We start from the raw sequence: 23,314 nt of genomic DNA, 5'->3' as shown, positions 1-23,314 counted from the left end.
GAGAATCGTTTCGGCTACTTGATACGAATGTGACGCCTATATGCATAATCATTGCCTTGGATATCTTCATAATTATTCACTTTTCTATCAATTGCTCGACAATAATTTGTTCACCGACCCTATTATTTTCCTTTATGAGAGAAGCCTCTAGTGAAACCTATGGCCCCCGGGTCTATTTTCCATATTATATTTTCAGATCTATAAACCAAAAATACCAAAAAATATTGTTCTGCAATTTATTTAATTTTGTTTTACTTTCAGATCTATCACTATTTTATAACTATCTCATGAGATCTCATCCTTGCAAATAACTCTGAAGGGATTGACAACCCCTTTATAGCGTTGGGCGCAAGTGTTTGATTGTTTGTGTAGGTACTACTATTGGAGCCTTGCTTGTTCCTCCTACTGGATTGAGACCTTGGTTCTCAACAAACTAAGGGAAATACTTATCTACTTTGCTGCATCACCCTTTCCTCTTCAAGGGAAAACCAATGCAAGCTCAAGAGGTAGCACCTGCCGGCCGGCAGCGTCAACGCATGGATAGACTTCGAGGAATCGTTCGTTCGCAACTTCACTAGCACCTACAAGCGCCCCGTCCATCCCCGTGAGCTGGTAATGTGCGTCCAAGCAGCGGACGAGCCCCTCCACAACTACATCACGCGCTCAATCGAGCTGCAAAACTCCTGCGAAGGGGTGCCCGAGGTGTATGCCATTCAATACTTCATTGAGGGATACCGAGATGGCACCCTACATAAGCACAAGCTCATGTGCTTGGAGCTGGCCACCCTGGCGGAGCTCATGGCCAAGGTGGACAAATACCCCACAGCCGACTACGCGATGCGGATCATGGTCACCACAACCGACAAGGCCACCCCTCCACCGACTACCCCACGGCCGGCTGCCGAAAGCCCGGGACAGCAGAACAACAAGTGGAAGACCGATCAGCCGGATCTGTGGTACTGGAGCAAGAAGGTCGCCACCACCGAGGAAGAGCAGCCAGCTGCCCAGGCCACCAGCCAACGCCAGCAAGCTAGCAACAACACCTGGTAGCCTAAGCTCACCTTCGAGCAGATGCTTGACGCACCCTGCAAGTTGCACTCCGGGGCGACGCCAACTATGCACACGCTCCGGCAATGGAGTTTCTCCCAATGACTGGCCCAGCGTGAGGGCCTTCCGGCTCCTGCACCTCCAGCTGCTCAAGTGTCGGCTCCTATGCCGGTTCTAGCTTTGGCTTCCCCCAACGACGGTCGCCTCGCTACTGATACGTCCATTTTGAATCATGTTTTCATGTTAATATTTATCGCTTCTTTGGCTGTTATTTCACTTCATGATACAATTCTTATGCCTTTTCTCTCTTATTTTGCAAGGTTTACATGAAGAGGGAAAATGCCGGCAACTGGAATTCTGGCCTAAAAGTGGAGCAAAGTTGAGATACCTATTCTGCGCAACTCCAAACACCGTAAAAATCAACGAGGATTTTTTCCTGATTTATAAAAAATACTAGGCAGAAGAAGTGCCAGAGGGGCGCCAGGGGTTAGTCACAAGCCTGCACGGCACGGCCACGCCCCCATGCCACGCCATGAGGGCTTGTGGGCAACCTGCTGGCCCACTTCCCCCCCTCTTCTTCTATATGAAGGGTTTCGTCTGGAAAAAATCAAGGAGGAGCTTTTTCGTGGTTTTGCCGCCGCCACGAGGCGGAACTTGAGCAGAACCAATCTAGAGCTCCGGCAGGACGATCCTGCCGGGGGAACTTCCCTCCCGGAGGGGGAAATCGTCGCCATCGTCATCACCAACACTCCTCTCATCGGAGGGGACTCGTCACCATCAACATCTTCATCAGCACCATCTCATCTCCAAACCCTAGTTCATCACTTGTAACCAATCTCCATCTCGCGACTCCGATTGGTACTTGTAAGGTTGCTAGTAGTGTTGATTACTCTTTGTAGTTGATGCTAGTTGGATTATTTGGTGGAAGAGTGTAACGACTAAGATGCGGTCTTTTCCGATTTGGGAACAAGGCCCCGAATTGGAAAGAAGCGCATCTAAGCGTTTCGCAAACATGGTAACATAGCACATACATAATAATGGAGGAATGACAATAAGGGATTCAACTGTCATCTCATAAATATATCATTGTTACATCACGCATCCAAACAAGGTAGTTCCGCTACGGATTACAAAACATGAGAAATGACTATGCCACCTTGCATGCTTGCCCACGATCACGACCACGCCTCAGTCTTCTGGATAGTCCACGTACATGCGGTCGTTCTCCTCATCGTACTGCCACGCCGGCTGCGTGCCATCGGGATCACCTGTCTCGGGGGTACCTGAACTTGTTCGTGTTGTGAAGGAATATGTGAGCCACGGGGACTCAGCAATCTATGACCTCGGTGCCAGAACTAGTCAAGTTATTAGGTTGGAAAGGTGGAGTATTTAGGTTGCGGCATCCTAAGATCTATATGGTGGCTAACGTACGTAGAACTTGAATTGAAGGTGGTCTATTCTAGCGGTCGATGATATATGATCACTAAGTGATCCTGAACACCTACCTACGTCAATCGTAACACCACCGTGTTCCCGGTCGAAGAGAGATCTTCGAAGGGGACATTCACGGTTACGCACATAGTTGACAATTTTATTAGCTTATATTTAAGTTGTCTATTACCGGATGTTAACAAACATTCCAAGTTGCCACATAACCGTGGGCACGACTTTCCAAAAGATTAAACCCTGTAGGGGTGCTCCAACTAGTCCATCACAAATGTACACGGGCCGCAAAGTAATCCTCTATCATGAATCTCGTGATCTCGTCGGATTCCTTAGAGGAAAACCTCAACTCTAGAGAGAACCAAAGCTTCACCGGGATTCCTATATGCAAGATACATCGCTAAGGTAAGACAAGACTAGCAGGACCTCGCGTCGTGTCGACGACCCTGATAAGAGCCGCGTATCTCAGTCTTAGGACACGACGGATGAGCGACGCGTACAATGGCCTGATGGAAATCTCTCAAGTTGCCCTGAGTTGGCCCCGCACAGTGCTCTAGTTTGGACCAACACTCATGAGGATCACTGGCCCGGGTTATTGATTAAATTCCTCGGGGAGGCCATTCCCTATGCAGATTATTATTAAGTGATTAGCAGATTAAAACCAAGGTTGGGTCCTGCCGGACAAGTCTTAACACTATGTGATTTATCGAGGGGTCCCCATAACAACCCCGAACGTGTTAGGAGCGATCATCATGGAATCAAACACCGGTAGCCGGTAACTATGGCGGCAATAACAGAACAAAGCACCTGGCAAAAGGCTAGGCCTTCTGTTATTTACCAAGTATATATGTGCATTAATCAAATAACAGATTTAGCATAATGATATCAAACTCATGTTATCACATGAGACAATTGCACCTGCAACTAGCAACGCTAACATTAGAAGCTTAGCACGCCTACTTAGCCATTCAAGATTTGCTAGGAAGGGATACGTGTTTGGGTTTCATGGCAATTCAGGAGGCAATTATTTTAGTGGTGGGCAGCGAGCATATGACAAAGGAAACGTAATCTAGCATAATAAGTCTAGAGATGGAATCAAGGTCATATCATCTTGCCTGTGATGTCCTCAACTTGGAACTGCTCTTGTTCGTCCTGCATATACTCTCCCGAATCCACATACTCATCTTCCGATCCCGGTGCTACCCAACATAACAATAACATCCAATGAACAACAACACCTCAAGATGCAACAAGCACATGATGCATGAGATGAATATGAGCATGCATCTCTATTCTACTCACTAGCACAAGCATGAGAAGTAAATACAAGTTCCTGAACAGAACTGCAACCTAAGCTATCTTGACAGGCATTAGAATAACATGATCAAATGCGTCACATGAAAACGATGCAAAAGCATATAAAAAACATTATAAACGGAGCTACGGATCAACGGGAAACAACGAAACAAGAAATGAAGTGCTACGTGTCAAAATCATCACAACACACCCCAATGGCCTAACTCTGGTATTTCCAGGTTGCCAAGACATAAAACAAATCAACATGGATGGGGTGGTGCAAAGAATATCACCAGACCATCAACTATGCACTCACACACATCAAAATCCCAAAACTACACAATCTGCCATAAACAGCATCATAGCACTTTGAGAGCTACATGCAAAGCACCTACAACCACCCAAACATGCCAAATAAGATTTGTGGCAGTAGCTATCCAAGAGTGCTACAAGCACAAGCAAAAAGATAATGCAAAGGAGTTTCACACAGAAAGTTACACAACTGCTAACTTGGCCAAAAATATCAGATTTCAGGGACTTAGTGAAAATTCCAGAATCTCACTATCTGTTTATGCTCTGAAGCATTTTGAAAGCACCCAAAACAATATCTACAGGACTCCAAATGGAATGAAAATTTATAGGGATCTATACAAACACAAAAGCTACAATTTCCCAGTTGAAAGCTAAGGCTGAATCACAACACATTGACCTGCACAAGCTCATCAACAGGACAAGAAAATATAAACAGATTCTCAGACTGATTTTCACTAATCTAGAATTTCAGCCACATGCCTACTTTGATTGGGCACAACTTGCACATATGGATTCCTAAGCAGGAGGGAGAAGAGGGATCGAACCATGTACCCCTTGGTACTGCCCACAGAAGCGTATGCTGCCCTGCTGTGGCACGCCACTGTACTGAAACGACACAACTTGCACATATGGATTCCTGAGGGATCGAACCATGTACCCCTTGGTACTGCCCACAGAAGCGTATGCTGCCCTGCTGCGGCACGCCACTGCACTGAAACAAAACGCAAAAAGGGGGGGTGTGTGCAACCCCTGGGGACTCGAACCCTGTACCTCACACCAACACACACACGTAGTATCGCCACTACGCTACGTCTCGGAATCTGACAGAGAAAGGAACTACAACAAGGTAATCTATCGCGAGCACATAGTGCTCTGCTCTGCACATAGAGTCACCGGCGACATCAGAGAGGACGCCGTGGCTGGTGTTGTTACTGCGGCTACACCGCGTGGCCAACTGCCAGACCTGAAACGAGGAAAGGCCCTAAGCTACTGCAACTACTCGAGCGCCTGCATCTAGCACGAGCACACAACACAGATCACACACATGCACCACGATCAACACCTACAGGTCCTGTTGGCCTCTTCTACAACAGAGTCTTGCAAGGCTCGCCGGCCGGAGCTACTGCACCTCTACTACGCCGTGCTAGCCCATGCCCTGTTGCGCTACTGCACGAGCACACACCCAAGCACACAGCAACACACAACCATGGCCTCCTCTCGGGACAGAGAAACACCAACGACCCTAGGCCGATCTACTCGAGGAGAAGGAGGGAGGAAGGAATGAGGCGAGGCTGCTCACCTAGGGAAGAAGGAGAAGCACTGATCTGAAGAGAAGGGGCGCCCTGGAGAGAAAGTAGTCGATCTGAAGGAGGCCCTGCTGCAGGCCGACGTAGTGGAAGGAGAACACCGGGTCCGAGTTGTTGACGTCGAGCTGGCCATCGGTGAGGTCGTTCCCCGGCCTCACCAAGGACGGGAATGGGGCACGGGCACCTATCCGTGCCCCTGGACATGGTGGCGGCGCCGGAAGCCGACGGGAGCGGGGTAGACGCCGGCGAGGTGTTGCTCTCTCTCTCTCTTTGTGTTGCACACTACAGAGCCTACCTGCGGGGGGAGAAAGAGAGATGGGGAAGGAGTGGCGGCATCGGATGGGAGAGGAGGAACCCTAGGAAGAGGGGAGGCACGGACGCCCACGTTATATGGGGACCTCGACGTCCGAGCCCTCATGGCGCTTGCTCTCTCTCTCTCGGCAAGTCTGACGGAAAGGGGGCGTGCGGTGCAGACGGCGTCTGAAGGAGGAAGGCGGTCATGGGTGCTGGGCTACCGCGTGGGGGAATGGGAAGATGGGCCGCTAGGAGGGAGAGAGCCCACCAGTGGTGCAACTTAGATAGGAAATAACCGTGGGCTGCCTCAGTTTAAGAAAATAACCCAAAGAAAGAAATAAAAGCAAAGGTTAAACCTACAAGGATAAAAATAAAACAAAGGCACCCCTCGACATAAGGAATTATGCCCCATTTAATAAAAATAGGAAAAGGATTTTAGGAGCAAGTAAATATTTACAAAATAGCATGGTTTGGATCTGTTTTGTAATTTATTTGCACCTCTTAAACTTGAATCAAAACAACAACTTCACCTCTACAATACCACCACAAAATATGCTAAACCCTGGACATTTTAAAAACAGAGAAGAAGCAAATATATTTGGGCTTGAGATAAATAGGAGGGAGAGAGTTTTGAAACCCTAGTTGAAATCCACAAGCCTCTACTAGAGTTGCACCACACCACTCAATCATAGAACCACATGTCACCCAAGATATCACACCTCCTCATAAGATCACAATGCAACACACAAAGACATGGGCATGAAATGATATGGCATGCATGCATGCAAAGAAAGAATAAACAAGTGACATCACATGAAATCATAAGCATAGATAGCTCTCATGTCCATGACCAGTTGGACCCACATGAAGAAGGTTCCAAAAAGGGAAGGTTACACACTTGGGGCATTACAAACTCTCCCACACTACAAAAAGATCTCGCCCCGAGATCTACGCCTGAAAGAACTCCGGAAGTTCAGAACGGAGGTGATCCTCGCGTTCCCAAGGAGCCTCTTTATCGGAATGGTGTGACCATTGCAGTTTGAGAAATTTGACAGTCTTGTTGCGGGTCTTGCGCTCAGTCGCCTCAAGAACCGCAACTAGATGCTCACGATAAGATAGGTCAGGCTGAAGGTCGATGTCTTGAAGATGAACAGTGCGCTCGGGGGTCTTGAAGCACCTCCGAAGCTCAGAAACATGGAACACATCATGCACATCTGCAAAGTTTGACGGGAGCTCGATCTAGTACGCAAGGTTGCCTCTCTTGCCAACAACTCTGAACGGGCCCACGAAACGAGGTGCAAGCTTGCCTTTGATGCCAAAGCGCTGCATACCCTTCATGGGCGACACCTTGAGATAGACGAAGTCATCAAGCTCATAAGACATGTCACGATGCTTTTTATCATAATAGCTCTTCTGACGGGACTGAGCTTCTCTGAGGTTGTCGCGAATTACCCAACACATCTCCTCAGTTTCTTCTATCAAATCATTCCCAAGGATCTGACGCTCGTCGGTCTCGAACCAGTTGAGCGGGGTACGGCACTTCCTGCCATAGAGAATTTCAAACGGAGCCTTGCCAGAACTAGCTTGATAACTATTGTTATACGAGAACTCCGCAAAAGGCAGACAATCCTCCCACTTCATACCAAAGGAGATAACACAAGCTCTCAACATATCCTCAAGAACTTGATTGACTCGCTCCACTTGACCACTAGTCTGAGGATGAAAAGCTGTGCTGAATCGGATCTTCGTGCCCATCGCAGACTGAAAAGAGTCCCCGAACTTGGAAGTGAAGATACTTCCGCAATCCGAAGAGATCATCATAGGCATGCCGTGCAAAGACACAATCCTGGAGGTGTAAAACTCTGCAAGCTGAGCTGCCGAAATGGATTCCTTGACTGGAAGAAAATGAGCCACTTTACTCAACTTGTCGATGACGACGAAGATGGCATCATTACCCTTCTTGGACTTTGGAAACCTCGTGACGAAATCCATCTCAATGTGATCAAACTTCCACTCAGGAATGGGCAAAGGATGCAAAAGACCTGTTGGACATTGATGCTCTACTTTCACCCTTCGACATACATCACATTCATTTACGAACTGAGCAATCTCACGCTTCATATGAGTCCACCAGAAGGTCTGTTTCAAGTCATGATACATCTTGGAGCTTCCAGGATGAATAGATAGCAGAGAGTTATGAGCTTCTTCCATGATTACCTTTCTGAGATCACCTTTCGGGACGACAAGACGATCCTCGAAGAACAACGTGTCTCTGGCATCAACACTGAAGCACTTATACTTGGGAAGACTCTTTGCCACGCCAATCTTGACTTTCTTCACCATTGCATCAAGAAGTTGTGCTGCTCGGACCTGATCTTCCAAGGTAGGAGAGATCTAAAGGTTTGCAAGAAATCCTTGAGGTACTAACTGAAGGTTGAGCTTCCTAAAAGACTCACAAAGACCAGGCTGGAGAGGTTGCAGAATGAGATTGTTGCAGTACGCCTTTCTGGTCAAGCAATCTGCCACGACATTAGCTTTGCCTGGCATGTAATCAACACTCGGATTAAAATCTTGGAGCATCTCCACCCAACGTGTTTGCCGAAGATTCAGGTTAGGCTGAGTGAAGATGTACTTGAGACTCTTGTGATCGGTGAAGACTTCAACCTTACATTCCAACAAGAGGTGTCTCCAAGTCATCAGAGCGTGTACCACAGCTGCTAGCTCAAGATCATGCACAGGATAGTTCTTCTCCGCTGGCTTCAACTGCGTGGAGGTATAAGCAACCACTTTCTTCTCTTGCATCAGTACTACACCAAGACCCTGGAGAGAAGCATCGCAAAACACCTGGTAAGGCTTGGAATCATCCGGAGGAACCAAGACTGGAGTGGAGGTGAGCTTCTCTTTGAGTGTGTCGAAGGCCAACTAACACTCTGGAGACCAAGCATACTTCACATGTTTCTGAAGAAGACTTGAGAGGGGCTTAGCAATCTTGGAGAAGTTCACAACGAACCTTCTGCAATAGCTTGCAAGCCCGAGAAAGCTTCGAAGTTGCTTCACATTCTGCGGAGGCTCCCTGTAACATCCCAATTTTCCTAAATGGGAATGTTTTACATTGTAGCTAAGAATCTATGCATATTGTTTGAAATAAATTTAGCACGTGAATTCCTTCGTCTTTTTGATTTGCATTTCCATTTTTCCTCGCACGAGAAATGGCCGGAGAAATACTCTCTTGCACGCAAGAGAGAGAGCGGAGGAAAATGACCCTCCAAAGTGCGGGCAATTTCTGAAATATTTGAGCCAAGAAATCCAAGGATCATTTGCAAAAATAATTGCAAAAAGAAATAAAGCATTTTGAGGGATTTCTGAAAAAAACATTTTTTTAAAGTTTTTATTTTTGCTTTGGAAAAATGTTATTCGGGTAGAGGATATTTTTCTGATTTTTTTGGTATATAATACCCTATATTAAATATTTTTTATTTATTTCCTTTTATTCGCTTTTGTTTTCTGTTTCGCAATAGATATAGAAAATAGGAAAGTTCTGATTTGTTTTTAGCCGCCGCCCGAGCGCCTAATAGGCCATGGGCCGAAATCTCCACCGCCAGGGAAACGAATCCCTTACTTACTGGCCGCCCGCCCCTTCCTTCCCCGCCTCTCTCTCACTACCCGGCGGGCCCACCGACCGACCCCTCCCTTCCCTCGGTCATCTTCTCCCTCCTCTCCTTCCTAATTCTAGCCCGAGACCGAGCCCCCCCAGAACTCGGGATTCCTTCCCCGATCCTCTCTCCCCCTTCCTTTCCTCTCCCCTCCCCAGGCCTATAAGTACCCCCCACCCCGGCCGCCCCCGTTCCCACCCTCGCCGAGCCGCCGCCGCCCTGGAGCCTCCCCCTGCCGCAGCCACCGGAGCCGAAGCTCCTGCAGCTTTCGGTCCCCCCTGGAGCAGCACCCCGGAGCCCCTCTTCGCTCCGCCCGACGCCCCCTTCACCGGAGGACCACCGCCGCTACCCCCCCCCCCCCCCGTCCTCTCCACCGCCCCCCGGAGCTCTCCCCTCGCCGGCGACCACCTTCCTCGCCGGAGTAACCTCCACAGCCACGGTAGCTCCCCATCTCTCTGTTATTTCCCTTTTCTTGTTTTGTAGCCCTTAGATCTCTATTCAATGGTTTAGATTAGATCCTAGGATAACCCTTCGGTTTAGAGTAGAAAACCGGCGGTTTTTAATTCACTTATCCATTTTACCAGCAAGTTTTTTTAGCCTCGGCCGTTTGCTCCTAACCTTGCAACAAACACCCCCCGCAGCCTATAGTAACATGCCACGTGTACCCCCCCCTGTTAGATACTAGTTAGCTTCAATTTTTCTGCCTATTTGCAAAAACAGAAAAGTTTATGTTTTGTTTTGGCCACAACTTTTGATCCCGAAGTCCGATGACATTGATTCTTGTTCCAGTAGACTCCAATGTTTCTGTAGTTTTCAAAAACATATAATGTGTCTATGTTTGAAATTTTCAAATATAAGTTAGATCAGATTTAGTTTAAACCTTGTTTTGCCTATTCCAGGAGTTTAAAAAATGATTTTGAGTTGATTCTTTTTTCTACTGCTTCCTAGTGACTAAACCTTACTGTGGTAGAAGTTTCAAAAATTGTAAAGTATTTTTACTGGTGTTTTCAACAGAAACAAGTTTCTGACATACCGGCGCGTGATGAATTCTTTTACTTAGGTTTTAGCAAATCCTTACTTGTGATGTTATTTTTACTTGTTGCATGATTGAAGTGCTTATGGTGTGTTTTGTGTTTGTATCGGTAGATCATCCGGAGTGCGAAGCGTGTTACTTAGAAGCGCTCGAGCAAGACAACTATCATCAAGGCAAGTCATTTTGATTATGTTATTTTACCTATGTTTTCGATGCATGGTAGATCACCTTTCTTTGCCCAATTGCATGCTGCCTAGGTACTTGCAAACTTTAGTATAAGTTGTAGTATCATGTGGTAGGAACACAACAACCCCGATACTTGGCCCCGGGACGACAATTTCTTAATGTTATGCTTGAATAGACGGGTTTTCGGTGGAGTGTATATCACGAGTGATGCGAGGTTGATTAAATAATCAAGACCGGCTAAGACAAGATTTTCAAGACCTCGGACGCAATGCAACTCTGGGTGAAGGACGGTTGATCGGCTCCCTGGAGAACCCAGTGGATGTCCGGGATGCTGGAGAGGCCATGTCATCCTGCGGAAAGCATCACCCAGGCTCGAAGAGACGGACGGAGACTTCAAGACTCAAGGCTTACCTGCACAGCCACAACTCATTATGGGCTCTGGCTTGGTTGGACAATGCGGCGACTCTGGACAGGCGGTGCTGGCAGATGTAGAAGAACGGTAGGAATGGATGGGCACCGACAGGGATTCAGAGGGACCCGTTGAAAGACCATGTTTTGATCATCCGGTCTTCAAACACCCTGAAGTGCGAGGACAAACCCGGAGGCGATCAAATCTTGTGGGGAACGTGTGCAAAACTCTGCAGAGTACCCAACCTAATCGATTAGCCGTGTCCACGATCATGGACAACTTGAGCCGAAGGCATTGAATTTCCCCTGAACTCTCGACACAACTTAATAATGATGTGGGTGTTAACATCTATTCGGGTACGAGAATTGGTTGGCGGAACCATCTCGTTAACAACAAACAATGTAGTAATATTTTGCTTCCAACCCCTTTTGTTGTAGGATAAAACTGGCTTTATGCAAAACTTAGCCCCACTGGCCAAATATGCATGTAGAGATAGTTGATTATTATTTTACTCCTCTCTTTGATGACTTGCTGACATATTCAATATGCTGACCTACACGGCTGCAACATATCATGTTGCAGAGTACTTTTCCGACCAGGAGTGAAGCTACGATCTACGCTCAGCGACATGCCCTTGGAGTCGGATGGACTCGTCTACCTGATGCTTCCGCTAGTCTTCGTTAGATATCTCATGAGTTGGCCTTTAGCCACTTTATTGTAATCCTTTATTGTAATAAAGTACTCTTTATGAGTTTTCGATTAATAAAGCTGTGTGATTGAACTCTTGAATATATACATTATGTACTGAGTGTGTACCAGCATGATCTTGGGATGGTACGGAAACACCAAAGGCTTGACTCGTCTTGAGTCGGCTCACTACAGAAATGGTATTCAGAGGACACGCTGACCTTAGGACGTAACCTCTAGGAATGGAAAAGCCTTAGGAAGAAAAATATTTTCTCTTATATCTATAAATCTTCTATTTCCTGTTCTGATCATTTCTGACTCCTCTCCGATTTTCCAATGTTTTAGATGGCCACCTTTGTCCCTGTTAAGTTCACGGAGTTTTGCCAACCCGACGCCACTATGCCGTTCAGAAAGGAGCTGGTGCAGATCACCAAGGATTTGAGGATTGATCTGCCAACTATCACAGGGAAGCCAACTTCGTCTTACCCGGAGGATTCACGCTACAGGATCGAGGTGCACGTTCCCGGAAAGACATCCCAGCCGCGCACTGAGCCGATGGATTTCAAGTTCATCGCACCCAACTGGATTCTCGGAAGGGACATGGCGATCCATTGTGCACTCGGACGTATCAAGGAAGAATACAAAGGTTGCCCTATTTCTCCAGACCTATTCACCGTATCCCGGAGAAACGAAGACGGAGAAATCATCTCAAGCAAGACCAATGACGCTCTCTTGTCTTATGCCCAGACCTTGGAGAAGCACAACGGGACTCTGGAGCATCGTGTGATCAAGGACGCCAGGAAGATCAAGCAACTGTCACTCCGCGAGCTTGAACTTGAAGAAGCAGCCCGGGAAGCCCACTATGAACATGAACTGGAGGTGAAGGACTTGCTGGAGCGGATCGAGAAGCTGAAGACTCGAGTTGCATACCTGGAGGAAGAACTGGACATGGGCGAGAACCTTCATCCCGAAGGAGACATAGCCCCCTTGATTAGCAACGACGAGGACTATGAAAAAAGCTCCACCGAAGGACCCATCACCATGCTTTTCTGAGGAGGACATTTAGACTAGACCACCAAATTTACTTTATCGTTATACGTTTTAGGCCGATGTTTAGGATTATCGAATTTTGTATCCCCGTGTGAACCTTTGTGATGATATTGAATAAAATGTGTGGTGTGATACTTGTGTGTTGCATTCATATGGGTAGTGTAATTACTCTTAGACCATTGTTCTATGCTAATCTCACCCCTCTACAAACATCAGATGCCTCTGAGACGCGCCCCTGAGTCCAACTTTCCGCCAGAACTCACCCAGTTGATCCAGAAACAAAACACCCTGATGCAGCTAATCATCCAGAACCAGAACAATAACAACAACCATCATCCACCCCAGGCTGACAATCTCACCCGTTTCCTGAGGTTGAACCCGCCAACTTTCTCCAGCAGCATTGAGCCCATTGTGGCAGATGATTGGCTCCGCAAGATGGAGCGTGAACTTATCACGGCTGGTTGTTCTGAAGCTGAGAAGGTGCGTTTTGCCGTGCATCAACTTGAAGGCCCTGCAGCTGCTTGGTGGGAGAACTACACCACCACTTATCCCATTGCTGGAGTCACTTGGGAGCAATTCAAGCAAGCCTTCCGCACCGCGCATGTCTCAGCTGGTGCAATGAGTCTGAAGAAGCGTGAGTTTTGCAACTTACGCCAGGGGAATCGCTCTGTGGCTCAGTACGTCGATGAATTCAGCATGCTCGCCCGTTATGCACCTCGAGATGTGGCTGATGATGCGGCCAAGCAGGAAAAGTTCTTGGAAGGACTCAATGATGAGCTGAGCATTCAGTTGACTGTAGCCACCTTCAACAACTACCAGGAGCTGGTTGATAAGGCCCTCATCTTGGAGGGGAAACACCAGCAGATGGAGAACCGCAAGCGAAAGTATGGGGTTGGAAAGTTCAACTCTGGCACTCAGCAGAAGCCTCGCTACACCCCCTATCCAGGGAATACCGGGACTGGATCCAGTAAGTTTGGAGGACACGTTCAGCAGAACCACCCAGTGCACAACCATGGAGGCCACAACCATGGAGGAAATGGGAACCACCGCAACAACAGCAACTTCAAGAATGGTGGTACTGGCACTCAGCAGCATTCAGCTCCAGCTCAGAAGGATCTGACTCACATCACTTGCTTCAAGTGTCAGAAGATGGGACACTATGCCACTCAATGTCCCCAGAACAAGCAGGGAAATGGAAACGGCAACGGCAACTCTGCAGCAAAGAAGCCCAATCCTTTTCCTCGAGCTCAGGTGAACCACATTGATGTTGAAGAGGTCTATGATCACCCCGATACTGTGGTTGGTAAGTTTTTGCTAAATTCACGTCCAGTATTGGTACTTTTTGATTCTGGTGCAACACATTCATTCATATCAAGGGTAGTTGTGGAAAAGTATAGTTTGCCAACTAGAACCCTAAGCCAGCCTATTAAGGTCAGTTTCCCAGGAGGCATGATGACAGCCGGGATAGGATGCCATGCTTTGAGTCTCAACATCGGGAACCATAATTTTCCCACCGACCTCATCGTATTAGAGTCCCAGGGATTGGATGTAATCCTAGGCATGGATTGGTTGGCCAAGTATGAAGGGAATATTGATTGTGCCCTTAAGTCTATTTTGCTCACCACCCCCGAGCAGAAGCGGATTAAGTACGTGTCTCAGCGCCCGACACGGAGTAAGCGAGTAAACTCTCTCACGGGAGTAGTCCAGGAGGAAGTACCGATTGTACAGGAGTATCCAGATGTATTTCCAGAGGAATTGCCGGGCATGCCACCCGATAGAGAGATTGAGTTCTTGATTGAGCTATTACCCGGAACAGCCCCGATATCCAAGAGACCCTATCGGATGCCCGCAAATGACTTGATAGAAATCAAGAAGCAAATTAAGGAGTTATTGGACAAAGGGTATATTCACCCAAGTTCTTCACCTTGGGGAGCCCCAGTGCTCTTGGTTGAAAAGAAGGACAAGTCCTTGAGAATGGTTGTCGATTATCGTGCATTGAACGATGTGACCATCAAGAACAAGTACCCCTTGCCGATGATCAATGATCTGTTCGATCAGTTAGTTGGAGCTCGCGTATTCTCAAAGATCGATCTTCGATCCGGGTATCATCAGTTGAAAATTCGTGAACAGGATATACCCAAGACAGCCTTCACCACTCGGTACGACTTGTATGAGTACACGGTCATGTCATTTGGACTGACTAACGCTCCGGCATATTTTATGAATCTGATGAACAAGGTATTTATGGAATACTTGGACAAGTTTGTCATGGTGTTCATCGATGACATACTGATATTCTCCAAGAACGAAGAGGAACACAAGGAACATCTGCGTCTAGTTCTGGAGAAGCTTCGAGAGCATAAGCTATATGCAAAGTTTAGCAAATTTGAGTTTTGGTTGAAGGAAGTCGGATTCGTCGGACACGTCATCTCAGGAGAAGGAATAGCAGTGGACCCTGCCAAGGCCGCAGCAGTCACCGAATGGGTAGCACCCACTTCAGTCAAGGAGATCCGCAGTTTCCTCGGACTTGCCGGATATTACCGGAGGTTCATTGAGAATTTCTCAAAGATTGCCAAGCCCATGACAGAGTTGTTGAAGAAGGAATCCAAGTATATTTGGACTGAGGAATGTGAAACCAGTTTTCAAGAGCTGAAGAAACGTCTTGTTACAGCCCCAGTGCTAATATTGCCGAACATTCGGAAGGATTTCCAGGTTTATTGTGACGCCTCTCGTCAAGGACTCGAAGGAGTGCTCATGCAAGAAGGTAAAGTTGTAGCCTATGCATCCAGACAGCTCAGACCTCATGAGTTGAATTATGCCACCCATGACTTGGAACTAGCAGCCGTAGTGCACGCTCTCAAGACCTGGAGGCATTTCCTGATCGGAAATAGTTGTGATGTTTACACTGATCACAAGAGCCTGAAATATATCTTCACGCAGAAGGAGTTGAACCTCAGACAGAGGCGATGGCTAGAGTTGATCAAGGACTATGACATGAGATTGCATTATCACCCAGGCAAGGCAAATGTTGTAGCTGATGCGTTGAGCCGCAAGAGTTATGTGAACACACTCACAGCTGGAGGATTACCCCAGGAGTTAGTCGATGACCTCCGAGAGCTCAAATTGGAAATAGTTCCAAGAGGATTTGTTGCCACACTGGAAATTCAGTCCACTTTGACCGAAAAGATCCGCGAGGCATAGAAATCAGACAAGGAGATAGCTGAGATTAAGCAGAAAATGGAAGACGGGAAGGCTAAAGGTTTTTGTGAGGATGACACGGAACTTTATGGTTTGAGGATCGCATCTATGTGCCCAATGATCCCGAACTCAGGAAGGTGATACTTCAGGAGGCCCATGATTCCCCGTACTCGATACACCCCGGCAACACCAAGATGTATCTGGATCTGAAAGAAAGTTTTTGGTGGACAGGATCGAAGAAAGACATTGCCGAGTTTGTAGCAATATGCGATGTTTGTCAACAAGTAAAAGCCGAGCATCAGAAGCCAGCAGGTTTGCTCCAACCTCTGCCGATACCCGAGTGGAAATGGGAAAAGCTTGGTATGGACTTCATGACATGATTACCTCGGACCCGTTCTGGCTATGATTCTATTTGGGTTGTGGTCGATCATTTGACCAAGGTAGCTCACTTCATTCCGGTGAAGACTACTTACACGAGTGCCAAGCTGGCCAAGATATATATGACGAGGATCGAATGTCTGCACGGAGTACCGAAGAGCATTGTGTCAGATAGAGGGACTCAGTTCACATCAAAATTTTGGCACCAACTGCATAAGACCTTGGGAACGAGATTGGAGTTCAGTACAGCTTTTCACCCACAGACAGATGGACAGACCGAGAGAGTTAATCAGATTCTAGAGGACATGTTGAGAGCTTGCGCACTAGACTATGGGTCTAATTGGGATGACAATTTACCTTATGCCGCGTTCTCATACAACAACATCTACCAGACTAGTCTGAAGATGGCCCTTTTCGAAGCTCTATACGGAAGGAGGTGCCGAACACCGTTGATGTGGGATGGAGTTGGAGATCGACAACTTTTTGGTCCCGACCTTATCCGAGATTCCGAAGAGAAGGTCAAGCTAATTCGTGACCGACTCAAGATAGCTCAGTCCAGGCAGAAGAGTTATGCTGACAGCAAACGCAAGGAAGTAACGTACGAAGTGGGAGACCGAGCATACCTTCGGGTGTCTCCACTTCGAGGAATCAAGAGATTCGGTGTGAAAGGAAAATTAGCACCTCGTTTCATTGGCCCCTACAAAATTCTTGAACGTAGAGGCGAAGTTGCATACAAACTGGAACTGCCGGAAGGATTGTCCGGAGTTCATGATGTCTTCCATGTTTCCCAGTTGAAGAAATGCCACGCTGAGATGGCCGATGTTCCGTTGAGAGATACAGTGCCCCTAGAGGCCATACAGCTTGAAAGTGATCTGACGTATGAGGAGAAACCCAACAGAGTTACCCGCAACAAGATCATCAAGTTCTGCAAGGTGTTGTGGAGCCACCACACCGAGGAAGAAGCCACCTCGGAACGAGAAGAGGATCTTCGTCGAGACCACCCGCACCTGTTTTCTAGCCAACCCGAATCTCGAGGGCGAGATTCATCTTAAGGTGGGTAGGTTTGTAACATCCCAATTTTCCTAAATGGGAATGTTTTACATTGTAGCTAAGCATCTATGCATATTTTTTGAAATAAATTTAGCACGTGAATTCCTTCGTCTTTTTGATTTGCATTTCCATTTTTCCTCGCACGAGAAATGGCCGGAGAAATACTCTCTTGCACGCAAGAGAGAGAGCAGAGGAAAATGACCCTCCAAAGTGCGGGCAATTTCTGAAATATTTGAGCCAAGAAATCCAAGGATCATTTGCAAAAAGAAATAAAGCATTTTGAGGGATTTCTGAAAGAAAACATTTTTTAAAGTTTTTATTTTTGCTTTGGAAAAATGTTATTCGGGTAGAGGATATTTTTCTGATTTTTTTGGTATATAATACCCTATATTAAATATTTTTTATTTATTTCCTTTTATTCGCTTTTGTTTTTTGTTTCGGAATAGATATAGAAAATAGGAAAGTTCTGATTTGTTTTTAGCCGCCGCCCCGAGCACCTAATAGGCCATGGGCCGAAATCACCACTGCCAGGGAAACGAATCCCTTACCTACCGGCCGCCCGCCCCTTCCTTCCCCGCCTCTCTCTCACTGCCCGGCGAGCCCACCGACCGACCCCTCCCTTCCCTCGGTCATCTTCTCCCTCCTCTCCTTCCTAATTCCAGCCCGAGACCGAGCCCCCCCAGAACTCGGGATTCCTTCCCCGATCCTCTCTCCCCCTTCCTTTCCTCTCCCCTCCCCAGGCCTATAAGTACCCCCCACCCCGGCCGCCCCCGTTCCCACCCTCGCCGAGCCGCTGCCGCCCCGGAGCCTCCCCCTGTGCAGCCACCGGAGCCGAAGCTCCTGCAGCTTTCGGTCCCCCCTGGAGCAGCACCCCGGAGCCCCTCTTCGCTCCGCCCGACGCCCCCCTTCGCCGGAGGAACACCGCCGCTACCCCCCCCCCCCCCCCCCGTCCTCTCCACCGCCCCCCCGGAGCTCTCCCCTCGCCGGCGACCACCTTCCTCGCCGGAGTAACCTCCACAGCCACGGTAGCTCCCCATCTCTCTGTTATTTCCCTTTTCTTGTTTTGTAGCCCTTAGATCTCTATTCAATGGTTTAGATTAGATCCTAGGATAACCCTTCGGTTTAGAGTAGAAAACCGGCGGCTTTTAATTCACTTATCCATTTTACCAGCAAGTTTTGTTAGCCTCGGCCGTTTGCTCCTAACCTTGCAACAAACACCCCCCGCAGCCTATAGTAACATGCCACGTGTACCCCCCTATTAGATACTAGTTAGCTTCAATTTTTCTGCCTATTTGCAAAAACAGAAAAGTTTATGTTTTGTTTTGGCCACAACTTTTGATCCCGAAGTCCAATGACATTGATTCTTGTTCCAATAGACTCCAAGTTTTCTGTAGTTTTTAAAAACATATAATTTGTCTATGTTTGAAATATTCAAATATAAGTTAGATCAGATTTAGTTTAAACCTTGTTTTTCCTATTCCAGGAGTTTAAAAAATGATTTTGAGTTGATACTTTTTGCTACTGCTTCCTAGTGACTAAACCTTACTGTGGTAGAAGTTTCAAAAGTTTTAAAGTATTTTTACTGGTGTTTTCAACAGAAACAAGTTTCTGCCATACCGGCGCGTGATGAATTCTTTTACTTAGGTTTTAGCAAATCCTTACTTGTGATGTTATTTTTACTTGTTGCATGATTGAAGTGCTTATGGTGTGTTTTGTATTTGTATCTGTAGATCATCCGGAGTGCGAAGCATGTTACTTAGAAGCGCTCGAGCAAGACAACTATCATCAAGGCAAGTCATTTTGATTATGTTATTTTACCTATGTTTTCGATGCATGGTAGATCACCTTTCTTTGCCCAATTGCATGTTGCCTAGGTACTTGGAAACTTTAGTATAAGTTGTAGTATCATGTGGTAGGAACACAACAACCCCGATACTTGGCCCCGGGACGATAATTTCTTAATGCTATGCTTGAGTAGACGGGTTTTCGGTGGAGTGTATATCACGAGTGATGCGAGGTTGATTAAATAATCAAGACCGGCTAAGACAAGATTTTCAAGACCTCGGACGCAATGCAACTCTGGGTGAAGGATGGTTGATCGGCTCCCTAGAGAACCCAGTGGATGCCCGGGATGCTGGAGAGGCCATGTCATCCTGCGGAAAGCTTCACCCAAGCTCGAAGAGACGGACGGAGACTTCAAGACTCAAGGCTTACCTGCACAGCTACAAGTCATTATGGGCTCTGGCTTGGTTGGACAACGCGGCGACTCTGGACAGGCTTGGTTGGACAACGCGGTAGGAATGGATGGGCACCGACAGGGATTCAGAGGGACCCGTTGAAAGACCATGTTTTGATCATCCGGTCTTCAAACACCCTGAAGTGCGAGGACAAACCCGGAGGCGATCAAATCTTGTGGGGAACGTGTGCAAAACTCTGCAGAGTACCCAACCTAATCGATTAGCCGTGTCCACGGTCATGGACAACTTGAGCCAAAGGCATTGAATTTCCCCTGAACTCTCGACACAACTTAATAATGATGTGGGTGTTAACATCTATTCGGGTACGAGAATTGGTTGGCGGAACCATATCGTTAACAACAAACAATGTAGTAATATTTTTCTTCCAACCCCTTTTGTTGTAGGATAAAACTGTCTTTATGCAAAACTTAGCCTCACTGGCCAAATATGCATGTAGAGATAGTTGATTATTATTTTACTCCTCTCTTTGATGACTTGCCGGCATATTCAATATGCTGACCTACACGGCTGCAACGTATCATGTTGTAGAGTACTTTTCCGACCAGGAGTGAGGCTACGATCTACGCTCAGCGACATGCCCTTGGAGTCGGATGGACTCGTCTACCTGATGCTTCCGCTAGTCTTCGTTAGATATCTCATGAGTTGGCCTTCAGCCACTTTATTGTAATCCTTTATTGTAATAAAGTACTCTTTATGAGTTTTCGATTAATAAAGCTGTGTGATTGAACTCTTGAATATATACATTATGTACTGAGTGTGTACCAGCATGATCTTGGGATGGTACGGAAACACCAAAGGCTTGACTCGTCTTGAGTCGGGTCGCTACACTCCCATTGAACAATGGCCTGCACCTTGGACGGATCAACTTTGATGCCCTCGGCAGAGAAAATGTGACCAAGATAGACGACTTCTTTCAACCAGAACTCACACTTGGAAAACTTGCTATACAATGTGTACTCTCTCAGCTTATCAAGCACCAATCTGAGATGTTCTTCATGTTCTTCCTCAATTTTAGAAAAGACCAGAATGTCATCGAGATAGAGCAAGACAAAGTCATTCTTGAACGGAGAGAATATGTTGTTCATCAATCGATAGAATGTCGGAGGAGCATTTGCCAGACCAAAAGACATGACCGTATACTCTTACGAGCCAAAACTAGTCCTGAATGCAGTCTTCGGAATATCTTCTTCGCAAATGCGAATTTGATGATAGCCCATTCTGAGATCGAGCTTGGAGAAGACCTTAGCACCTTTCAACTGTTCAACAACTCAGTTATGTTCGAAAGTGGATATTTGTTCCTGATTGTCTTCTTGTTCAATGGACAGTAGTCGACACACAGCCGGTCCGTGCCATCCTTCTTCTTGACAAACAGAACTCCACAGCCCCACGGAGACGATCTCGGTCTGATCAGACCCAAACGCTCTTGCTCATCGAGTTGCCTATTCAGTTCCTTCAACTCTTCTGGACCCAATTTGTACGGCCGTTTGCACACCGGCTCAGTACCTGGCTCAAGCTCAATCACAAATTCCACTTCTCGATGCGGAGGCATGCCTGGCAGCTCTTCTGGAAACACATCTTCATATTCGCAGACCACTGGGACTTGCGAAATAGGATTAATCTCACCCTTTTCATTCAAAGAGAACAGACAGATTATATCATCACGCGTCGCGAATATAATCACATCCTCCAAAGAGTGAGTAAGCTTCACTTCTTTAGCTTCACAATCAATCGATGCCTTGTTCATGGCCAGTCAGTCCATACCAAGGATCAAGTCAATGTCGGAATCGCCTAAGACAATAGGAGACGCCAAAAAAGAATAACTCCCTACCTTGACAGAGACATCACGAACCACTTTGTTGGTGCTCATAAGAGTACCGGGTGACACCACACGCAATGCCTTCTTCAAGTACTCAGAATCAAAATCATGCTCGGCAAAGAACATTCTAGACAAGAACGAATGAGAAGCACCAGAATCAAACAACACTTTAGCAGGAATATCATTAACGAGGAGGTTACCCATGATCACATATGATGAGTTTTCTGCCTCAGGTGCATTCACCATGTTGACTCGAGCTGATCTCGGGTTGAACTTGACAAGAGCATTGCTTGGAGATTTTCCTGGAGGAGGAGGCGGCATACGGAGCTGAGAAGTGCACTTGTTGGCATAATGACCCTTCTGCCCACACTTGTGACAAGTAACCTCTGCTGGCTGCCGGTACTGAGTCTGAGGAGGCCCTTGCTTCTGATGCTGGAATCTCTGTTGAAAGACTGGGTTGGGTGGGTGGGAAGAACCACGACCACCAGAATGCTTGAGCTGCTGCGAGTGCCGAGGAGGAGGAGGAGACACCCGAAACTTCTGTTGCTTCTGAACCACCTGAGTAGAGGAAGAGCTGGAATCTCTGAAGCGCTTCTTAGAATTCTCCACCCTGAGCAAGGCTGCCTCTTTCCCTGAGAGCTAAGTTGTAGAACTTGTCGAACTCCTCAGGATCGCGCAAAGCAAGAGCTAACTGCAAATCTTCTTTCAAGCCACCTCTAAACTGATAAATCTTGCTCTTCTGATCAGGGATATCCTGCAAGGTGTATCGGGCTAGCTCGTGGAACTCGACGTTGTACTTGTACACGGAGTTACCACCCTGCTTCAAGCGCCTGAACTTCTCACGCATTTCCTCCACGAAGCTGGAAGGAATGTAGTGGGATCGGAAATCACGGCAGAACTCATCCCAAGTGATCACTCTAGCGCCTCTGGAATCCTTCAACTGTTACCACCAGATAGATGCTTGCCCCTTTAGCTGGAAAGTTGCAAATTTGACGAAATCCTTAGGACAAAGATTGCTACACTCGAAATGCTTGTTCATGTCGCGGATCTAATCCTCAGCATCAAACGGCTGGTCACAGGAAGTGAAAGTCTTCGGCTGATTCGACAGGAACTGACTCAGATTAGCAAACTGATTGCCACCATGCTCGAAATTGCCTTGCTGCAGATTAGCCCTCTCTTGCAACAACTGTAGCAGCATCTGAGTGTTTGCATTAGTAGCAGCTATCACCGCTTGCCAGGCCTCTGCAGGAGGAGGCGGCGGCGGCGGTGGAGGATTCTCCGGAGGAGGAGGTGGTGGCGGCACATCCTTGATGACCCACCAGTATAGGGGATCAATTGTAGTCCTTTCGATAAGTAAGAGTGTTGAACCCAACGAGGAGCAGAAGGCTCTGATAAACGGATTTCAGCAAGGTAATAACTGCAAGCACTGAAAGTAGCGGTAACAAGTGATTGTGTAGCGAGGTGAAATGTAGCGAGCAAAAAGTAAGAAGTAACAAGTAGTAGCAATGGTGCAGCAAGTGGCCCAATCCCTTTTGTAGCAAGGGACAAGCCTGAACAAAGTCTTATAGGAGGAAAAACGCTCCCGAGGACACACGGGAATTTCTGTCATGCTAGTTTCATCATGTTCATATGATTCGCGTTCGTTACTTTGATAGTTTGATATGTGGGTGGACCTGCGCTTGGGTACTGCCCTTACTTGGACAAGCATCCCACTTATGATTAACCTCTCTCGCAAGCATCCGCAACTACAAAAAAAGAATTAAGAAAAAGTCTAACCAGAACATTAAACTAGTGGATCCAAATCAGCCCCTCATGAAGCAACGCATAGACTTGGGTTTAAGCTTCTGTCACTCCAGCAACCCATCATCTACTTACTACTTTCCAATGCCTTCCTCTA

The sequence above is a fragment of the Hordeum vulgare genome, chromosome 1H, assembly GCF_904849725.1.
Source record: "Hordeum vulgare subsp. vulgare chromosome 1H, MorexV3_pseudomolecules_assembly, whole genome shotgun sequence".
Taxonomy (NCBI): Eukaryota; Viridiplantae; Streptophyta; class Magnoliopsida; order Poales; family Poaceae; genus Hordeum; species Hordeum vulgare.
This window is presented reverse-complemented; position numbering follows the sequence as displayed.